An 18,912-nucleotide genomic window follows, 5' to 3' on the forward strand; every position below is an offset into this window, starting at 1 on the left:
ATAGACTCAGTTTCTACTTCTTCATTTTAGATTCCAGTTTAGCACTACCTCAAAACTTGGAGTTTGATATATAGCAAATTCCCCCAAAAAAGAACTTCCAGAAAAAATATTCAGTGTTAATAAAGACCATTTTCTAAACAATTGATTTTTGCTATTTCTGCTGAGCTATAATAAAAATTTAGGTTGACAAAGATGGTTGAATTCATGGATAAAAAGTTTTGAAATTTTAGACTGTAATTATCCAAACTGTACTTAGCCCTTATAGATAAAACAAGTGTATATTCTGGTTTCAATTATGCATCCTAGCATCTGCTTACATTTTTAATTCCATAATGTTACTTTTTATTGTATTTAACTTTTTATATAGCATAGCTACTCTTTGGTTCCCTTAATACGTAATTAATTTTTCTAGCTTTTTTCCCCCCAATAGCTGTTATAAAAAGGCTTGGCAAGAGAGAAAATTGAACTTATTCAGCTAAAAAGATCACTTTGCTTTTGAGTGATCTTCCTCCATGAAACTTGATGTTATGTTTCAGTAATATAATTTATTCTGTTTTATATAGGGCTGAATCATAACCACAGGTGCTGCGACAAAGAACACTTTAAAGATGCATAAAAGTCTGTTTAAAGTGAAGAGGAAGAACTGGATAAAATAATGAGGTAAGGAAAACTTATATTTCCTACTTAATAGAATGCATCTGAATCTTAAATTTTGTTGCAACTTCAGCTTTTATGATTTTGCATTATTAATATAATGTGAATATCATTAATAAGAAAAAAACAGATGAGGATATAACTTGTACTTCTGTACATAATATGCTTTTGGATTGCTTGTAAAAGTTCTTTTTAAGAAAATTTTTCCTGCTAAGTTGAACTAAAAGCTTTTCTGTTTGTTAAAAATATCAAGAAGATAAATTAGGACAAAGGGATAGATTGCCTATGAGAAGGCAAACTTGATAGGAACATATTAGATATTAATTAGTTTGATTAATGTTGTCTGCATAAAAAAAGAAATTTGTTCATATAAGTTTTTGAGACTCTGGACTTGTTGAATATGTTTTGTGTCTGTTACTGCAATTGATAAGACCATCCTGGTGATCTCTTTTTTAACTTTAATGGAAGACCTATCTGTGTATCATTATTTCATTTTTCATTTAATTTAGTTAATCAGATATTTGTCAAACCCTTACAGCCTACAGAATTCTGGACTACAAACTCTAAGATAACCTGAAAATCTAAATTAGAATTGTATCAGTCAAGTTGTAGACATATTAATGCTTTTGAAGCTCTTAGGAGGGGGAAAAAAGGTAATTTGATTCCAAGATTGATAAAACCTATGCTAGGACTCTGAAGTATATATATATTAGGAATCATAGCACTTATCCTGAAGGAGCATAGATTTAATAGAGAAAATAATATAGATTAAAAAGGTAATAAACATGAATGTGGATATTTTCCCCTTTGTGAAATAGATGTGTTCTAATGCAATTAATTTCTTTTAAAATTTTTCATTTTTTAATTTCTGACTTTGATGTCATATTCATTTGTAACTTTATCCCTGATTTTCTTTACTCAGGGAGCTATTCCTCATAACAGAGTTTTAAAAAGAAAGAAACAAAAAATAGTTCAATAAAATTAACCAGTCTATAGCAGTAGTGTTTGAAAACTTATAAAAACTCCATACCAGAAATTTCTATTTCTACAATAGTGAGGGGGTACACTTTTTAATAATCTCTCTCCTTTGGCGCTATGCTTGGTCATTAGAATTACACAGTGTTCAGTCTATGTTTTTGGCTCTTCGCATTTATGTTGTTTTAGTCAGACATTGCTTATATTTTTTGTGTGATAACTTGTCAGTGCCTTGATGACTATTGTGTTTTTTGTTTCACAATTATATGACACAACCAGTAAAATATTGGTATTAAAAACATGAACTTCTGTTTCTAGAAGAAATTTGGGATCATGAAAGTATCTTTGTAATTTCCTGAAGGGAATCTAGGCACTCTCCTTCTCTTATTTAATTCTTGATCCAGTCCATTTTCTATGTGTACTGTGTGTACTGATGTATATGCTAATGAAGAAGTTTCAAGGAATGTCCAGATAGACTGCATGTCATCAACTGAGCAATAGACATTTTCTTTTCACTTGATTTTTCCTTTGTGGATGGTCAGACCAAACTCTTTTGATGGGTTACAGAACTCTTAGAGTCTTTGCAATACTGTGTATGCTTCATATAACAATTGGAAGACACCACCATCTAAAGGAAATCCCTCTTCAACATAGCCTGCACTGGATCTCCTTCATTACAGTGGTAAGCACTTTTGGCAAGTATACATCTCCCTGTTTTATACTTTGCCTGATGTTTATGAACAAAAAGTTACTGAGCAATGTTATCTCATTGGTTATTTACATCTTTTAAGGATCATTCAGCATATATGTTTATGAAGACGTTTTGTTGGAAGAGAGACTTTAAAGTGTTATTCTGTTATACCAAATCAAATGTTTTTCAATAAGTTGAGTCATAATTATGGTAGAATCTGTGAAAACATTTATTAAGCACTTATTATATATATATATTATATATCAAATATTATGCTTGTCACTGAGGGGGATGGGGATACAAATAGAAAACAAGATAATTCCTGTTCTCAAGGAGCACATATTCCATTTAAAGCAGACATCCTACATAAGGTTCAGTTTTAAAACAGATGAAAAGGTCAACTATACTTGGAAAGTAATGGTAAGGCAGATGATCTCTAAGGTTAGTAAGAAGGCAATGAGCCTAAGAATTCAAGTAGAGTATTCTGTAGAGCTCTGACATATTTCAAAATATTCCAGAATATTCTGAAGATTGGTGGTCAGCATTTATTTGAAAATGCCTAGAGGGAATTAAGGAGTGGGAGTTGGAAGATGGATTAGGGTAGGAGATTACTTCTGATTCTTTTCCACGAGTACTTCAACTGCCCTTTTTTATTTAACATAAATCTTAACCTCAGGTTTTCAGGTAATGACATTTTGAGACACAGCTTTTGTTGATTTGTTATTTTTCTCCTTCAATGATTTCTTGGGCATCTGGAATAATACAACCTTATTTGAATTATTTTTCCTCTGTATTTGAAAGTATTTTTTCTGTTTACTTGTGAAATTGGTTGTTTGTTATTGAAATTGTTAAATTTAACTATTGTGTCAATGCACAGGTTTCACTTTTGGCAGGGATCTGTGAATTTTCTTAATAGAAATAGTGTTGCCTGGATTCTAATGTTCTACACAATTTTCTTGTAATATTCCCTACATTAAGGGAGTCAGGTTTTTTTGGTTCTTAATTTGGAATGTTCTTTTGAGAGAGATGGATGACCTATGCTATTGCTGTGTATCATTTCTTCAAGATTGATCACTTTGGCTTGTATAGAATTCATATTTTCTTTTAATGTTGCTGCCTTTTGCTTTTCTTCTGACAAATTTTCTCTATCTTTGCGTTCTTAATCTGCTGTTCTCTCTCACACTGTCTCTACTTTTTAGGAAAGATTTTCCACAGTTTTTTTTATTATTATTTTATTACTTTGTTTTGTATTCTTCAGTTTTGCATTGAGAATTCTAATATGTGACCTAAAATTATTCCTAACTTTTCTTTTATGAATATGAATTTTCTTTTGAAGGATTCCAGAATTTCTTTCCTCTTTTACGATCTCCTGGGGGGAGGGAGGGTCCACAGTGTTCTCTTCTTTTATCAATGACTATCAATTAATTTTCATTCAAATTACAATGTTTATTAAGCATTTCTAACTTCCTTTCCAAGATTTTTTACCCATTCTTTTTATAGACTATTATGTGTTCGTTCATTATTTTGTGCGCTGTCCTTTTTTTAATAAATTAAAGCTTTTTATTTACAAAACATATGCATGGGTAATTTTTCAATATTGACCCTTGCAAAACCTTTTGTTCCAAACTTTCTCCTTCTTCCTCCCCCCCCCACTCTCCCCAGATGGCAGGTAGTCCAATACATGTTAAATATATTAAAATATATGTTAAATCCAATATATGTATACAATGTTATACAGTTATCTTGCTGTACAAGAAAAATCATATCAAGAAGGAAGAAAAAAAACTGAAAAAGAAAACAAAAAGCAAGCAAACAAAAACAGAGAATGAGAATGCTGTGTTGTATTCCACACTTCAGTTCCCACAGTTCTCTCTCTGGGTGTAAATGGCTCTTATCATCACTGAACAAGTGGAACTGGTTTGAATCATCTCAATGTTGAAGAGAGCCACGTCCATCAGAATTGGTTGTCGTTTAGTTTTCTTGTTGCCATATATAATGATCTCCTGGTTCTGTTTTATACTTTGCCTGATGTTTATGAACAAAAAGTCACTGAGCAATGTTATCTCATTGGTTATTTACATCTTTTAAGGATCATTCAGCATATATGTTTATGAAGACGTTTTGTTGGAAGAGAGACTTTAAAGTGTTATTCTGTTATACCAAATCAAATGTTTTCAATTCACTCAGCATCAATTCATGTAAGTCTTTCCAGCCTCCCTAAAATCATCCTGCTGGTCCTTTTTTTTTTTTTAATAGCTTTTTATTTACAAGTTATATGTATGGGTAATTTTACAGCATTGACAATTGCCAAACTTTTTGTTCCAATTTTTTCCCTCCTTCCTCCCACCCCTTCCCCTAGATGGCAGGATGACCAGTAGATGTTAAAAATATTAGAGTATAAATTATCTACACAATAAGTATACATGACCAAACTGTTATTTTGCTGTACAAAAAGAATCGGACTCTGAAATATTGTACAATTAGCCTGTGAAGGAAATCCGAAATGCAGGCAGGCAAAAATATAGGGATTGGGAATTTAATGTAATGGTTCTTAGTCATCTCCCAGAGTTCTTTCACTGTTGTAGCTAGCTCAGTTCATTACTGCTCCATTGGAACTGATTTGGTTCATCTCATTGCTGAAGATGGCCAGGTCTATCAGAATTGATCGTCATATAGTATTGTTGTCGAAGTATATAATGATCTCCTGGCCCTGCTCGTTTCACTCAGCATCAGTTCATCTAAGTCTCGCCAGTCCTCTCTGTATTCATCCTACTGGTCATTCCTTACAGAACAATAATATTCCATAACATTCATATACTACAATTTATTCAGCCATTCTCCAATTGATGGACATCCTTTCATTTTCCAGCTTCTAGCCACTACAAACAGGGCTGCCACAAACATTTTGGCACATACAGGTCCCTTTCCTTTCTTTAGTATCTCTTTGGGATATAAGCCCAGTAGAAACACTGCTGGATCAAAGGGTATGCACAGTTTGATAACTTTTTGAGCATAGTTCCAGATTACTCTCCAGAATGGTTGGATTCATTCACAACTCCACCAACAATGTATGGGCTGAAGTTTTAACGATGCTTTTTTCATTTGATATATTTGATGGTTTTATCTTTCAAGTTTTCCCCTCACTCTTTGTTTTCTCCCTTTTTCTCCTGGTGCAGAGACCCGTTAAAACCTAGGCTGTAAGGACTGACCCAGCCTTCATTACATTGGGGAATTTGGGAACTGGACATTTTCTAGTTCCTCCTTCGGTCATGCCTGCTCCTTTGCTTCCTTTTATCCAGTGACTCAAACTGCCGAATGTATCTGAGTTATTTCCAGCCTATTTCCATCTTTCTCTCACATATTTGCAATGAATTATCTTATACTACTACTACTAAATTTCAGGGTGGAGAGGGTGTAGGGACAGAATAGCTAATGTCTACCCTAAGTGATGAGGTTTGGCGCAGGGCAGGAAGTTGGGGGAATCACCTTTTGGTCAGCATGCGTTCTTTGTAAATGGATTTACAAACCCAGAAAGTTAAACTGGCAAAAGATGTTTATTATTAGAACTAAGAAGTCAGCTTTTGTGGGCTGAAAGTTTTTAGCAGAGAAATCCCAACAAAAGGTAGATAGGGTCCTGTTAGGGAAATAGGTGAGAGAGATAAAGAGGGAGTAATGCTGAAAAGAGAATGTCTTTTCAGCAGGCAAAGGGCCACAGCTATGCCAAGGGGAGAGAAAGGTTCCTTGGCATGATTAGGTCCTCTGCAAGGAGGAGAAATAAATATACAAGAAGTAACTTTCTGTCACATGACCTCCATAGAGATGATTCTTATAAACATAAAGCTAGAAAAGTTAACATGGATCACTGGTCATCAATGTTCCTTTGTTCAGCTTTTTGGGGCATTCCTGGGGCCTAAGATGTTTTTTATTACCTCTGATATCATTACATTTAAATACCATCTAAATCATTTCTTTGATGTCCTCATATTTATGTCACTTCTAGTGCTAATCTCCTCTTATGTATATGTCCGTTTGATCTAATCTGGCTGCTTTTCCTGTCTTTGTTTTTTTTCACTGTCATTACTTCTACAAGTATACCAGGAACTATAATTTAGAATCCAAGCACTATAGCTCTTTTGTCTCTTGATGGTAAAAAAAAAATTATCACATAAATTTTGTGGATCTTTTCCCTTTTTGGGGTGACAGCAGTGGTGATGGTGGTGATGGTAGTACTGCTGCTGGTGGTGGTTTTTGGACTGCTATTTTATATCTTTAAATGCCTTTAAAAATGACTTTACTTAGCTAGGTCTTTCACCAAGCTTACTTTAAACTAGTGTTACCTTTTGTTTCTCCTCTTTTTTTATGAGGTGACACTGTTCATAATCTTTTATCAGTTTTCATAATAAAATTCTTGAAATGAATTTACATTTGCCTTTACCACATCTCTTTCTACTTTGCAAGACAATTGTTTGTTGACTGAAGTATTTTAGGTACTTTGGTCCTCTTTATTATGGCAGTTAATTTATAGTCATTAATCTTTTATGTAAAATTATTTAATTGGTATTTTTACCATGCATTATTTATCTTTCAAATTAATACTTTGAATAAATAAATCAATCAAGATTGAGTTGTTTTAGTTGTATGCAGTATCCTTTTTTCATTTCTTCTTCTAGCTTTATACTTATTTTTATCTTTGTCCTATCAAATCATTGCTACATCTATACACAGATAATCAATTTAGGAATGACTTCCACGTTAGTAATGAATATTTTCCTGTATGTTACAATAAAATCAGGTTCAATTTTTGTATTGTTGTTTGGTACTTGCCATATCTAGAACCTATGGCTTTGAAAGAAGTATTTATAATGTGAAGGTATTAGAGTTTTTGTTTCTCATTCATTATTCCTGACTCCTGTTTTCAGTCAGTTAATTAACAAACATCTACTTATTTTTTAAAGCTTTTTATTTTCAAAACATACAACACTGACCCTTGCATAGCCTTGTGTTTCAGATTTTCCCCTCCTTCCCTCTACTCTTCCCCTAGATGGCAAGCAATCTAATATATGTTATACATGTTAAAATATATGTTAAATCCAATATGTGTAAATTATATTTATACAATTCTCTTGCTGCACAAGAAAAATCAGATCAAAAAGGAAAGTAAATGAGTAAGAAAACAAAATGCAAACAAACAATAAAAAGAGTGAGAATGTTATGTTGGGATCCATATTCAGTTCCCAAATCCTCTCTTTGGGTGTAGGTTCTCTTCATCACAAGATCATTGGAACTGGCATCAGTTATCTCACTGTTGGAAAGAATCGCTTAATAAGCATTTATGAAGTACCTTGTATGTGTTAGATACTAGATACTTTTCTTAATGCTGAAGATACAAAGACAAAGTGAAACAATTCTTACCATCAAGGAGCTTATATTTTAATGAGAATTTGCAAACTGTTTATATAAAGTATATACACAGGTCTTTTTGGAAGAGAGGCAGTAGTAGTTTATGGGATCAGAAAAGATCTCATGTAGAAAGTGGCACTTGAGTTGAACCTTAAAGAAAGTCAGGGATTGGGGAGAGAAGACACACACACACACACACACACACAGAGAGAGAGAGAGAGAGAGAGAGAGAGAGAGAGAGAGAGAGAGAGAGAGGAGAGCAGGGGAACATTAAAGAAATGGAGAAATGAAGAGCATTATTTGTTTTAGGAAAGAACCAGATTGAGAAGAGATTTAAACACTAAATAGAAGAATTTATATTTGAATCTAGATGTAATGGACAGCTACTAGAGCTTGTTGAATTAGGGGAGGATGATGTGGGTAAAATGAAATTTAGATATATATTTTAGCCATTCATTAAAGTTTCTGTATAAAGTTAATTTAGAGGGTCTCATCTCATCATTTATATAACTTTCCTACTTTTTTGTCCCAAGTTACTAACAATTTTCTTTAAGAAAATAAATGCTTATTAAACAAAAGTTTAAAGATACTAACACTAATCAGAGAACTGCAGTATAAGATGATAAGATGTCACATGCAATGTTTTTGTTGCCTATGCCCAGAGGATAAAAACCAATATCACCAATTCCTTATTTGCCCCTCCAAGTAGTATCCTTTCTCTTAGCTATACACTTAACTACAACTTTGTTTCTTTAGGTTTCATTTAAAACAAGAATATCCAGACATGATTTAATTCATTTAGTAAAATGTTCAATTGTTGAGGAATAGAGAAGGATCTCACACTTAGTATGTCAACAATCAAGTTAAAGTATAAAGATGGTCTAAAAATTATGATTCCTAGGTCTTTTTTCATGACTGCCATCATTGTTGCATAAGTGAAAGGGAACCACATAGAATAAAGGACCATTTTTCTTTCTTTGATTCATAGTCAAAGAAGTTACCTAACTTAAGAAAGCCAGTGAAGCCAGAAGAGAGAGATAAGGGAGAATACTAGAAATGGAATAGTGAGGAAAATGAGCAAGAAACAGCAAGGATCCAAGTTAAGGAATATATGACTAAGTGTAAAATCAAAGGAAGTTAGGATATCAGCTAATCAGATAATCAGCTAATGACTAGTTAACAGTGATGAATCTTTAGTACTTAGCTAGGCTGTTCCTTCCAAAACAGACTAAAGACCATACTTAAATCTTTTTGATCTAGTAGAACCCATCAGAGCTTATGTTTGCTGACATAACCTTCAAAATCCCGGGGTCACCTCCATGCCAAGATGAAGTATTAGAATAGAATTTATGACCCTATATTATGATAATTATGATTCCATAAATGTTACAAATGTTGCAAGGGCTGTGGATGTCTTATTGGTGGAGCAGTGAATTAATCTAGCCATTTTGGAAAGGTATTTTGAACTATAAGAGTCACTAAACTGCATAATCTTTGACCCAGATCTTTGACCTTCATACTAGTAGAACTATACCATTTTGGAGTATATTCCAAAGAAATAAAAAATAAAAAGTAGTACTCTTATATACAAACGTATTTGTAAAAACCTCTTAGACTGTAAGAAATGGTAAAAGTGATGGTGTCACAGAAATCTAGGAAGACTTATATCAAATAATATAGAATGAAGTAGTACAAGTAGGATAATGATTTGTGATATGTGATATGTGATAATGAATGTGATAACCTCATTATAAAAACAAACAAATTTGACTCTGTTGTTATTGTACAATTTCAATTACATCTGATTCTGTGATCTCATTTAAGATGTTCTTTGCACGAATACTGGATTATTTTGTCATTTCTTTCTCCAGCTCATTTTACAGATGAGAAAACTTAAGGTAAACAGTATTAAGTGTCTTGCCTAGAAGCATATGGCTAAGTAAGTGTCTGAAGTCAGATTTGAACTCAGATCTTCCTGACTCCAGGGTCAGAATTCTATCCACTGTATCACCCAGCAATCCTTTGAAAAGACTTACCTCTGATCAATACAGTTGATTCCCTGATTCTATGAGTCTAATCATGATTCCAAAAGTCCAGTGATGAAGCATGCTATCCACCCGCTGAAAGAAAGATCAATGAACTCAAGATGTAAAATAAGCCATGGGATTTTAAAATATAACTAATGTGTTTTGTTTTACTATACATAATTGTTATATTAGGGTTTTGTTTTACTTTTTAATTGATGGAAAGGAGAGGGAGAAAATGCTTGTTAAATAAAAGTGTTTTTAAAAAGGTGAAAGGAGCCCAAACCCTGGATCACTGAGAAGCCTCACTCCAAATCATGAAAGCTTTCTTTTTTGTTGTTGATCTTGTCTTCATTTTAAAAAAGTAATAGGTTTTTATTTTCAAAATAGATGTAAAGATAGTTTTCAACATTCACAATTTCAAAACCTTGTGTTCCAAATTTTTCTCCCTCCTTCTCCCTTCTTCTCTTCCCCCAGATAGCAAATAATCTAATATAGGTTAAATGTGTGCATTTCTTCTAAAGATATTTCCACATTTATCATTCTACATAAGAAGAATCAGATCAAAGAGGGAAAAATGAGAAAGAAAAAAAAAAGCAAGCAAACAACCAAAAAATGTGAAAATACTATGTTGGGATCCACATTCAGTCCCCACAACCTTCTTTCTGATGCAGATGGCTCTCTCCATCACAAGTTTATTGGAATTTATCTGAATCATCTCATTGTTGGAAAGAGCCACGTCCATCAGAATTGATCATCGTATAATCTTCTTGTTGCTGTGTGCAATGTTCTCCTGGTTCTTCTCATTTCATTTTGCATCAGTTCATGTAAGTCTCTCCAGGTCTCTCTAAAATCATCCTGCTTTTCATTTCTTACAGAACAATAATATTCCATAACATTCATATACCATGACTTATCCAGCCATTCTCCAACTGAGGGGCATCCATTCAGTTTCCAGTTCCTTGCCACTATGAAAAGGGCTGCCACAAATATTTTTTCACATGTGGGGTCCTTTCCCTCCTTTTTAAGAGCTTTAAGAAATCTTATAAGATATAAGCCAGTAGGAACATTGCTGGATTAAAGGGTATGCACAGTTTGATAGATGAATGCTTTCTAAAAGAGAATTAAAAGGTTGAGATATAGTGAGCACCAGAAAACTTCATAAAAAATGAAACATATTAATATCTTACTGTATGAAAAACAGATCGGTATGAATCATAGTAGAATTGGCTAGCTTTATGCTAGCAAATCATTTACAGAACTCATTATCTTTCCTCCTAAACCTTCCCTACTTACTACCTTCCTCTGACTGTAGAGGGCTTCACCATCTTCTGGCTCATCTTCAATTCTTCATATATCCAATCTTTTACCAAGATCTGTTGATTTCACCTTTGCAATATCTCTCCAATATTCCCCTTTTTATATTTTGACACTGCTACTTGACACTGTTGCATCACCTCATCTCTGGAACTGTTGCAAGAACTTTTTGGTGGGTCTGCCAGCCTCAAATCTCTCCCCACGCCCATATATCTTCCATTCAGTCTCTAAAGTGATTTTCCAAGTTGCACAGTCAACTACCAGTGCTAAAGGCTAAATACAATGGGTGGGGGAAGGGCAATATACTGCAAATCTATATTTAGCTTACTCTACAGTACTATGCATGCTTTATCCTTAATTTTAGCTTTTATTTCATAATTCTCTTTATTATCATGGTATTGTATTTCAATACCTCGATTTTAGTCCATTTTATGACTTGTATAAAGGTATTATTTTGTGTTATGTTTTTGTAATATAATGAAGTAGGTGAGTAGGGGCAAATTCACATTATTAGCAGAGATTTGAAGAATGGTCCCCTTAAGTAAAGTAAGAATTGTCTCTATTTCAATCATATTCGAAGGATTTTTAGGAAGTGAAGATTTCACACATGCTCTCCAGTTTTTCACAAGCCCTTGAAGGGCTGATTTTTATATATCTTGTTTAGTTTTACATCACTAGTATGCAAAATAATTAAAATATTAGTGAATAAATTTTTAAGTTGGTAGTTGAGTAAATTTATTAGTCAGTCTAATAGTTTTGAATTGGTACCTGAGAGTTACTTTAATTTGCATTTCTCTAATTAATAGTGATTTATTTCACTATAGCATTCAAAACAACATTTTTCATATGATTATAAATAATTATATTTATGAAAGCTTGCTTGTTCATATCCTTTGACCATTTATCAATTGGAGAATGACTCATATTCATAAAATTTTAACTCTATTCGCTAATATTTGAGACATGATCCCTTTATCAGGGAAATTTATCATCAACATTTTCTCCAGTTTCCTGCTGTCCTTCTATTCTTGGCTGTATTGGTTTTGTTTGTAATTTCATATAATCAAAATTAGCCATTTTACATCTTGTAAATGCCTTCTATATCTTGTTTGATCATAAATTCTTCCCTCATCCATAGAAAACATTCCAGAATGCTCTCCTAATTTTCTATATCCCCAGCTTAAGATGTTGGTTTATAACATAGTTTCTGCCAAATTATTTAACAGTTTTCATAGAGATTATCTCTTGCTTCTTTTTGTATTCCTAGCCTTTACCATAATGCCTAACACACAGTAGGTGCTTAATTTATTGTTTATTAATTTATTGTTTTTAATTGCTAGATCAGAGTAAAGGTCAAATCATCAAGTCAGGGAAAAAAATTAAAGATAATTTTTAAAAATAGGCATTTTGAACAATTTCAGTAGCTTTAACCTGATCTATTAAAGTGAGCATTCAATACCAAAAAGTTTAAAAAGTAAAAAAACATATTGACTATTGTTACCATTTCCTAAAACAATTTGATATAAAACAATAGCCATAGCAAAAAAAAACCAAGAAACCCAGAAATCTTGGCTAAAAAGACCATTTAAACCATTTCCTCGCCAAATAGAAAGATAGCAGCCAAGAGGAACACTGATTTAGAGTACACATAAGAGGATGGAGGAAGATGACAAATAGTATTTATTGCCCTTTAAAACAAGGGAAAACAGTGAAAACAAATAAGTCTACAGAAATCTTGGTTTGAGATCTCCCCTTCATATTCTACCATGAGCTACATCCTGTCAGTAGTATTCATGGATGAAATAGACATAAAGACAACAAATAGAACAGGTTTGTCAGTGTGTCTATAATGTTTTTATCCTTGTAACAGAAGAACCATGACATTTGGATGCCTTAGACCTCACTCATGTGATAAGAAAAACAAATGACAAGAAAACAAGACTGGAAAAAATTGCTAGATGAAACCAAATAAAACCTGATGGTATCCATTCTGGAAATATGATGTAATAAAAAGTTGTTATTGCTGTGAAAATGACAAATGGGAAAAATTCAAAGAAGAATAGGAAAATTTACCTAAATTGATAGAGAATAATCTATATTTGTAGAATGTTACACACAACTACAAATAATGTAAAAGAGAAGAACACTGAAAAGCAGCTGAATTTGTAAGTTATAATTAATTTTAATCTCAGAGAACAGATGATGAAACAAACTAAGATGGAGACTATGGATGCAGAATGTTAAATATGTTGTCAGAGGTAATTCTTGGTTAGTTGTGCTGAATTTTTTTTATATAGTACAGGAACATTCAGTTGGAGGGGGTGCAGAATATGTACTGAGAAAAGACTAAAATGTAAAAACAAAAAACAATTTTTTTTCAAAAAAAAAATCTATATTGTAGCTAACATAATTTTGAAAGCATTTAAAAAATATATATTGTAGTTACCATTACTCTTTAAGCACACTATCAGATAGACAAGGGAAGTTAACCAAAATTTAAAAATCAGAATGAAAAAAATATGAATATGAATATCCCCTCAAAAAATAATCACTATCCATTTATATGCTTAATTTCTTCATAAAATTTTTATAAGAATGATTTACCTAAGTATCAAGAATATCCTAGATTAAAATATAAAATAGGTAAGCTTCTACAAATTATTTTATTGATGTTATATTCCAAAGTTTCCCATTAGAGTGAAGTTACTTAAGACTATAAGCAATTGATGAAAAAAAAGGCTAGACACAAATTATTTTACTTAGAATTTCAGAATGTTATTCATTTCATTAAACTATTAAATATGTACCAGTTCTTCAAAGAAAATATTTATAATGGAATTTGAAATGTAAAGACATTAAATCAAAACTTGAAGGTCTTTCTCCAATATGGAGTCTCTCAGACATTTTTAAAGATCATATAGAATTCTTCTATGAATATAACAACAGAGATAACTTTGTTCAGTGATTTTCTGATTATTAATATTAAAAAAGACAAAAAGTCAAGGAATATATACTTGCTAAAGGTATATACCGTTTTCAGTAGGATATGTAGTGCCTAAATTAAAAGCCATTCCATATAGAGACAGAAGAATCCTCTAGTTTTTGTTACAGATGTTAATACTGATTATATTAAGCCATAGAATATTATAGCAATTTCTCAGTGAGATTTGTCGTATTCTTTATGGATGGAAATTTTCATGTTGGCTGATGACTAAGTTTATAATTAAAAAATAAAATAATATAAATCATGCATTGGTCCCAAGCCAAGCTCCCTTTTCTTCATTTGGGCCTTAATTGAGAGAATGTAAATATCAATTGTTTGTCTTAGCCAGCAACCCTGAGAATTTTCCCTCTGATTGATTTCTTTTTTGACCAGGTAAAAAAGATTAAGTCTTCATTTCTTTTTTACTCAGCTTTAACCACTGATTGGGTGTTGCCTTAGTCAAATGGAGACTTATTAAAGGACTTGTTAAAGCCAAGGTTTCCCACTGCATTTAAGGCCATCTCCAGTCATCCTGATCTATATCTTGTTCTCTGGAGCCCAGGTGGCTCTAGTGGAGAAAGAAAGGCTAATGATTTTGTATAGCCCTCCTTTACTTAAATATAGTTCATTTGCATATCATGACATCACCTCCCTGATGTGTCATGGTTCTCTTCAACAATGAAGGACAAACAATAAGTTCACTTCATCCTTGAAAGAACATAAACCCACAATTGTCAACGTTTTGGTATGTTGCCAACAAAAACTGGCAGAGGGAGAGAGAAATTCAGTTCAAAATTACCTATACAGTGTATAAAATATCTAGTTATCCATCTACTGAGATGCACACTGAAATTATAAGAATACAGCTTATAAAACACTGCAGAAATAGAGAAAGATTTAAATAACTGGCTTCCATCTACAATTTCTTTCTCTAAATATTCCAATGATTTCTTGAAATGGCTTCTCACCCTCTCTTTATCACTGAACAGTGTTGATTATCATTTCCTATCAATTAATCAATATTTATTAATCTGCTATATTAATCAAGTTATGCTGGGTGTTGAGGATATAAGTACAAAGAAGGAAACCATCCCTATTAAAAATGAGCTTTTTCTTTTTGAGAAAACAGCTCCCTTTTATTCTTTGCAGAGGTGGGAGACTATGGTGTGGAATGTAACAAAACTTCAGATTTTTTCAGTACATTCATTTTGCTAAACCTTTATTTTTTTCTTCTTTTTTTTAATAACAGCTCCCCCATTTTCAAAATACATGCAAAGATAGCCCCAACACTCACGGTTGCAAAACTCTTTGCTCCAAACTCTCTCTTCCCTCTTCCTATCCCTCTCCCACAGTAAGCAAACAATCAATATATCTCAGTAAACTTATTATCTACTGTATTCTAATGGTTGAACCAACAAATTTATGTAAAAATAAAGTTAGGTATCAGTTACTGTGAATTCAGAAATCCTATGAAGTGGTTGCATCATTTAAATTCAAACTGTTTAAAGTTGTAATTATGTATAAAGTGATTATCATTTCCAGCCCAATTCAGTGAAAATATTTTAAAATAAGTTGTGTTAATCTCTTAACGTAACATAATAGCAAAAGATGTGAACAATATTTCTTACTAAATTTTATTATAAAATAATACATTATAGAAATCAAAATTTTTTTTAAATTTAAAATTACTGAATGTCATAGTTAAAAGATAATCCTACACTGATATGACAAAAAGTTACTATTGTGTTCAGAAGTATAAAATGAACTGTTTTTTAAAATCTTTATATATATATGTTGTTAAGTACAGAAAAGTTTTTTTCATATCACAGCAAATTTGTGTATTCTCATTCTCATAAGATTAACCAAATGTAGTTGGATGACCTAGTCACAGGGGTCCTCAAACTACGGCCCACGGGCCAGATGCAGCAGCTTAGGACATTTATCCCCCTCACCCAGAGCTATGAAGTTTCTTTACTTAAGGGCCCACAAAACAAAGTTTTTGTTTTTACTATATTCCGGCCCTCCAACAGGCTGAGGGACAGTGAACTGGACCCCTGAATTCCTAGGACATAATCCAAAATCAGTAATGCTTTATAAAGGATGCTGTTTTTATTGTAATATTTTTCAACAGCTGGACTTAAGTTAACTTGAAACTAGTCTTCAGAAACAGTTTTAGTTACTCATGATTTCTTGTTTGACTGTGAAAGAACTGAAAGTGATCAATGGTTGTAGCCACTCAAAGGATGAAGATTTCAAGATCAATAAATAAGCACTGATTTTAACTTGAAATGTCTTTCTTCATTATCATCCTCCAATAAAAGTATGAGACCCATCCTTAGAAATTTCAATCCAAATTGAATTTTTTTCTTCAGAAACTTAAGTTCTAGAAGACATCTTTTCCCACATTAATAATCTCTTGATCAGTATATGCTCCTTCAGTTATTTTATTCAAAACATCAGGATAATTACCTGTTGGATCTTTATGCTGGCCTCACCTCTGGTAATTTTAATGTAATGCAGTTGAATTTAGTTTTAAAGCTTTAGAACCAAGTAACATTTGTGATAGAAGTTTTGACACTTTGTCTTTTCTTTTACTGTCATAAACTTCAAATAAACTTTTGTCTCAATGGCTCAAAAGGAATGTATTTTTGTTTGCCCTCTTCAACCAATACAACTAGATAAATACTCTGTTCTGATCACTAACACCTTGCAGTTGTTTGTATAAAACAAAAAAACTGATGCAACTTTTTACTTTTATTTCACTTTCATGTTTTATAATATTCTGTACCTTGGATTCAGACATTTCAGCATCTTATTGTATTTTACTGTGACCATGATCATGCTTCAGTTACATCAATTTTTTTTTGTTATAATAAAATAACAAACCTCTGATTTTTCTGTGCTGACATTGTTCCTATTTGAAGTATTCGTCCTTTTGTCCATCAGGGGCTTTATAAAAAAAATAAAAGCAGCTGTTGATAATAAGGTTTGCTGCAGCACAGCACATCCACCCATGAAATAGGCAAGAGACACAGATGGCAAGCTTGCATGTGTCACATTAATTGAATTTTGGTTCATATTAAATGCAATTTGATATTATTTTATAATTTGTACTGAATTGAATTTTGTACTATTCACACTCTCATTAATTGTGACCTCATTGAATTGGATAAAAATAAAGTTAATAAAGTTATATAAAAATAGCTGCATAGTAGTTTGATAGAAAATGTATTAGCAACATGGGGGAGGGGGGCAGTCGTGAAAGGCTTTATGAAGGAGATGGTTATCTGAGGTTTTTTTTTTTTTTTTGCTGAGGCAATTGGGATTAAGTAACATGCCCAGGGTAACACAGCTAGGAAGTGTTAGATGTCTGAGACCAGATTTGAACTCAGGTCCTCCTGATTTCAGTGCTTGTGCTCTATCCATTGCCCCAACTACCTGCCTCACCTGAGATACATCTTAAATAAAGAAGGGGGTTGAGGCAAATAAGGAGTACATTATGGGCATATGGGACAGCTAGGGCTATCACACAAAATTGGAGTGCCGTATGTGAGTAATAAAGAGATGAAGAATAGAGATATTATTTGTATCACCTTGTGGAAGGAAGTGTTCAGTGAGGCTGGAAAGATAAGGGGAAGATAAAGCTAAATGGAAGGAGTTCATTGATATTTATCCTAGAATAATGATGAAAGCCCTGAAATTATTTGTGTAGAAAAGTTAATTAAAGAAAATTACTTGGTGATCTCATAAGCTCTTATAAGTTCACTTATCATCTTTATAGTTGATTCTCATATATATGTATCCAATTCTAATTAAGCTTTCTTCTAAGCTCCAATCCCCTATTTCCAACTACCTAATGAATATTTCAAATTGGATGTCCCAGTGGCATTTCATACTAAACATTTGCAAATCAGAAGGCATTATCTTTCCCTCCAAACCCTCCCCTCTTCTGAACTTCTCTATTAGTATTGAGGGTGCCACCATTCTCTCAGACAACCTTGGTATCTTATATACCCAGTCATTGCCAAATCTTATTGTTTATATCTTCACAGCTCCACTTTGGAGACTAGTATAGACTGTTCACTGTTGAGAACTCTAGGTAAAGTGCTCCTTACCAATTCAATTAAGTGACTACTATGTACAGTTACAGTGAAGAAAAAAATGTCAAATAAGTTTATCATCTTTGCTGGGAAAACTCATAGACAATGTGGTCACGAAAAATCAAACACAACTAAACAACTGAACAACAATTGTGTATTACGCACTTTGCAAAGCACTGGAGATGCGATGCAATGAAATGAGTGAGTGAAACCTTACTCTCAAGAGGCTCATATCTTAAGAGAGACAAGTATGTATGTGTACATACTTGGATATTTATCGAATAAATATAAAGTGAGGGAATAAATACAAGGCCATTTGAGAGAATCTTTAAAAAGAGGCTTCTTTGACAAAGGGGACAGACGTCTCTGAGAGAAAAAAATTCCAGGTAGAAAAGTACATAGATGAGAGATGAAGTGAGAAGAACAGATCAAAGAGTATTAAGTGAGAAAATAATATAATGCAAGTATTCTGCAGTTTGAGGGTGTAGAAAGATGCCTTGTTTGCTGAGAATTTTAGTTGCTTGTTTGAGATTTTGTCATTTTCAAGGTGTCATTTGCCACCTTTACCCCTCTCTTCAGTTGTGATTTCACCCTTCCCATAGATATTTTCATCATTGTTCTTTTGTTTTGCTTTGATCAAATTATTTTCCTAATTTTCTCTGAAATTATCCTTTTCATCATTTCTTATGGTACAGTGATAATATTTCAGTAGATTCATATAATAATTTGCTTAGCCATTCCCAAATTGATATGCACCCATTTTGTTTC

At 32.7% G+C, this 18,912-nt stretch overlaps 1 protein-coding gene across 8 annotated transcripts in view; it reads left to right on the forward strand.

Annotated features, from left to right (window-relative positions):
* The window catches only part of ZHX3 (zinc fingers and homeoboxes 3), a 161,361-nt gene that overhangs the window by 70,451 nt on the left and 71,998 nt on the right, over nt 1–18,912 (forward strand). For all 8 annotated transcript variants that reach the window (XM_051979304.1, XM_051979299.1, XM_051979298.1 and 5 more), the window contains one exon: nt 564–660. The gene's annotated coding sequence lies outside the window, so the exon portion shown is untranslated. The remainder of the gene's footprint in view (nt 1–563; nt 661–18,912) is intronic.

Source organism: Antechinus flavipes, chromosome 2, assembly GCF_016432865.1.
Source record: "Antechinus flavipes isolate AdamAnt ecotype Samford, QLD, Australia chromosome 2, AdamAnt_v2, whole genome shotgun sequence".
NCBI lineage: Eukaryota > Metazoa > Chordata > Mammalia > Dasyuromorphia > Dasyuridae > Antechinus > Antechinus flavipes.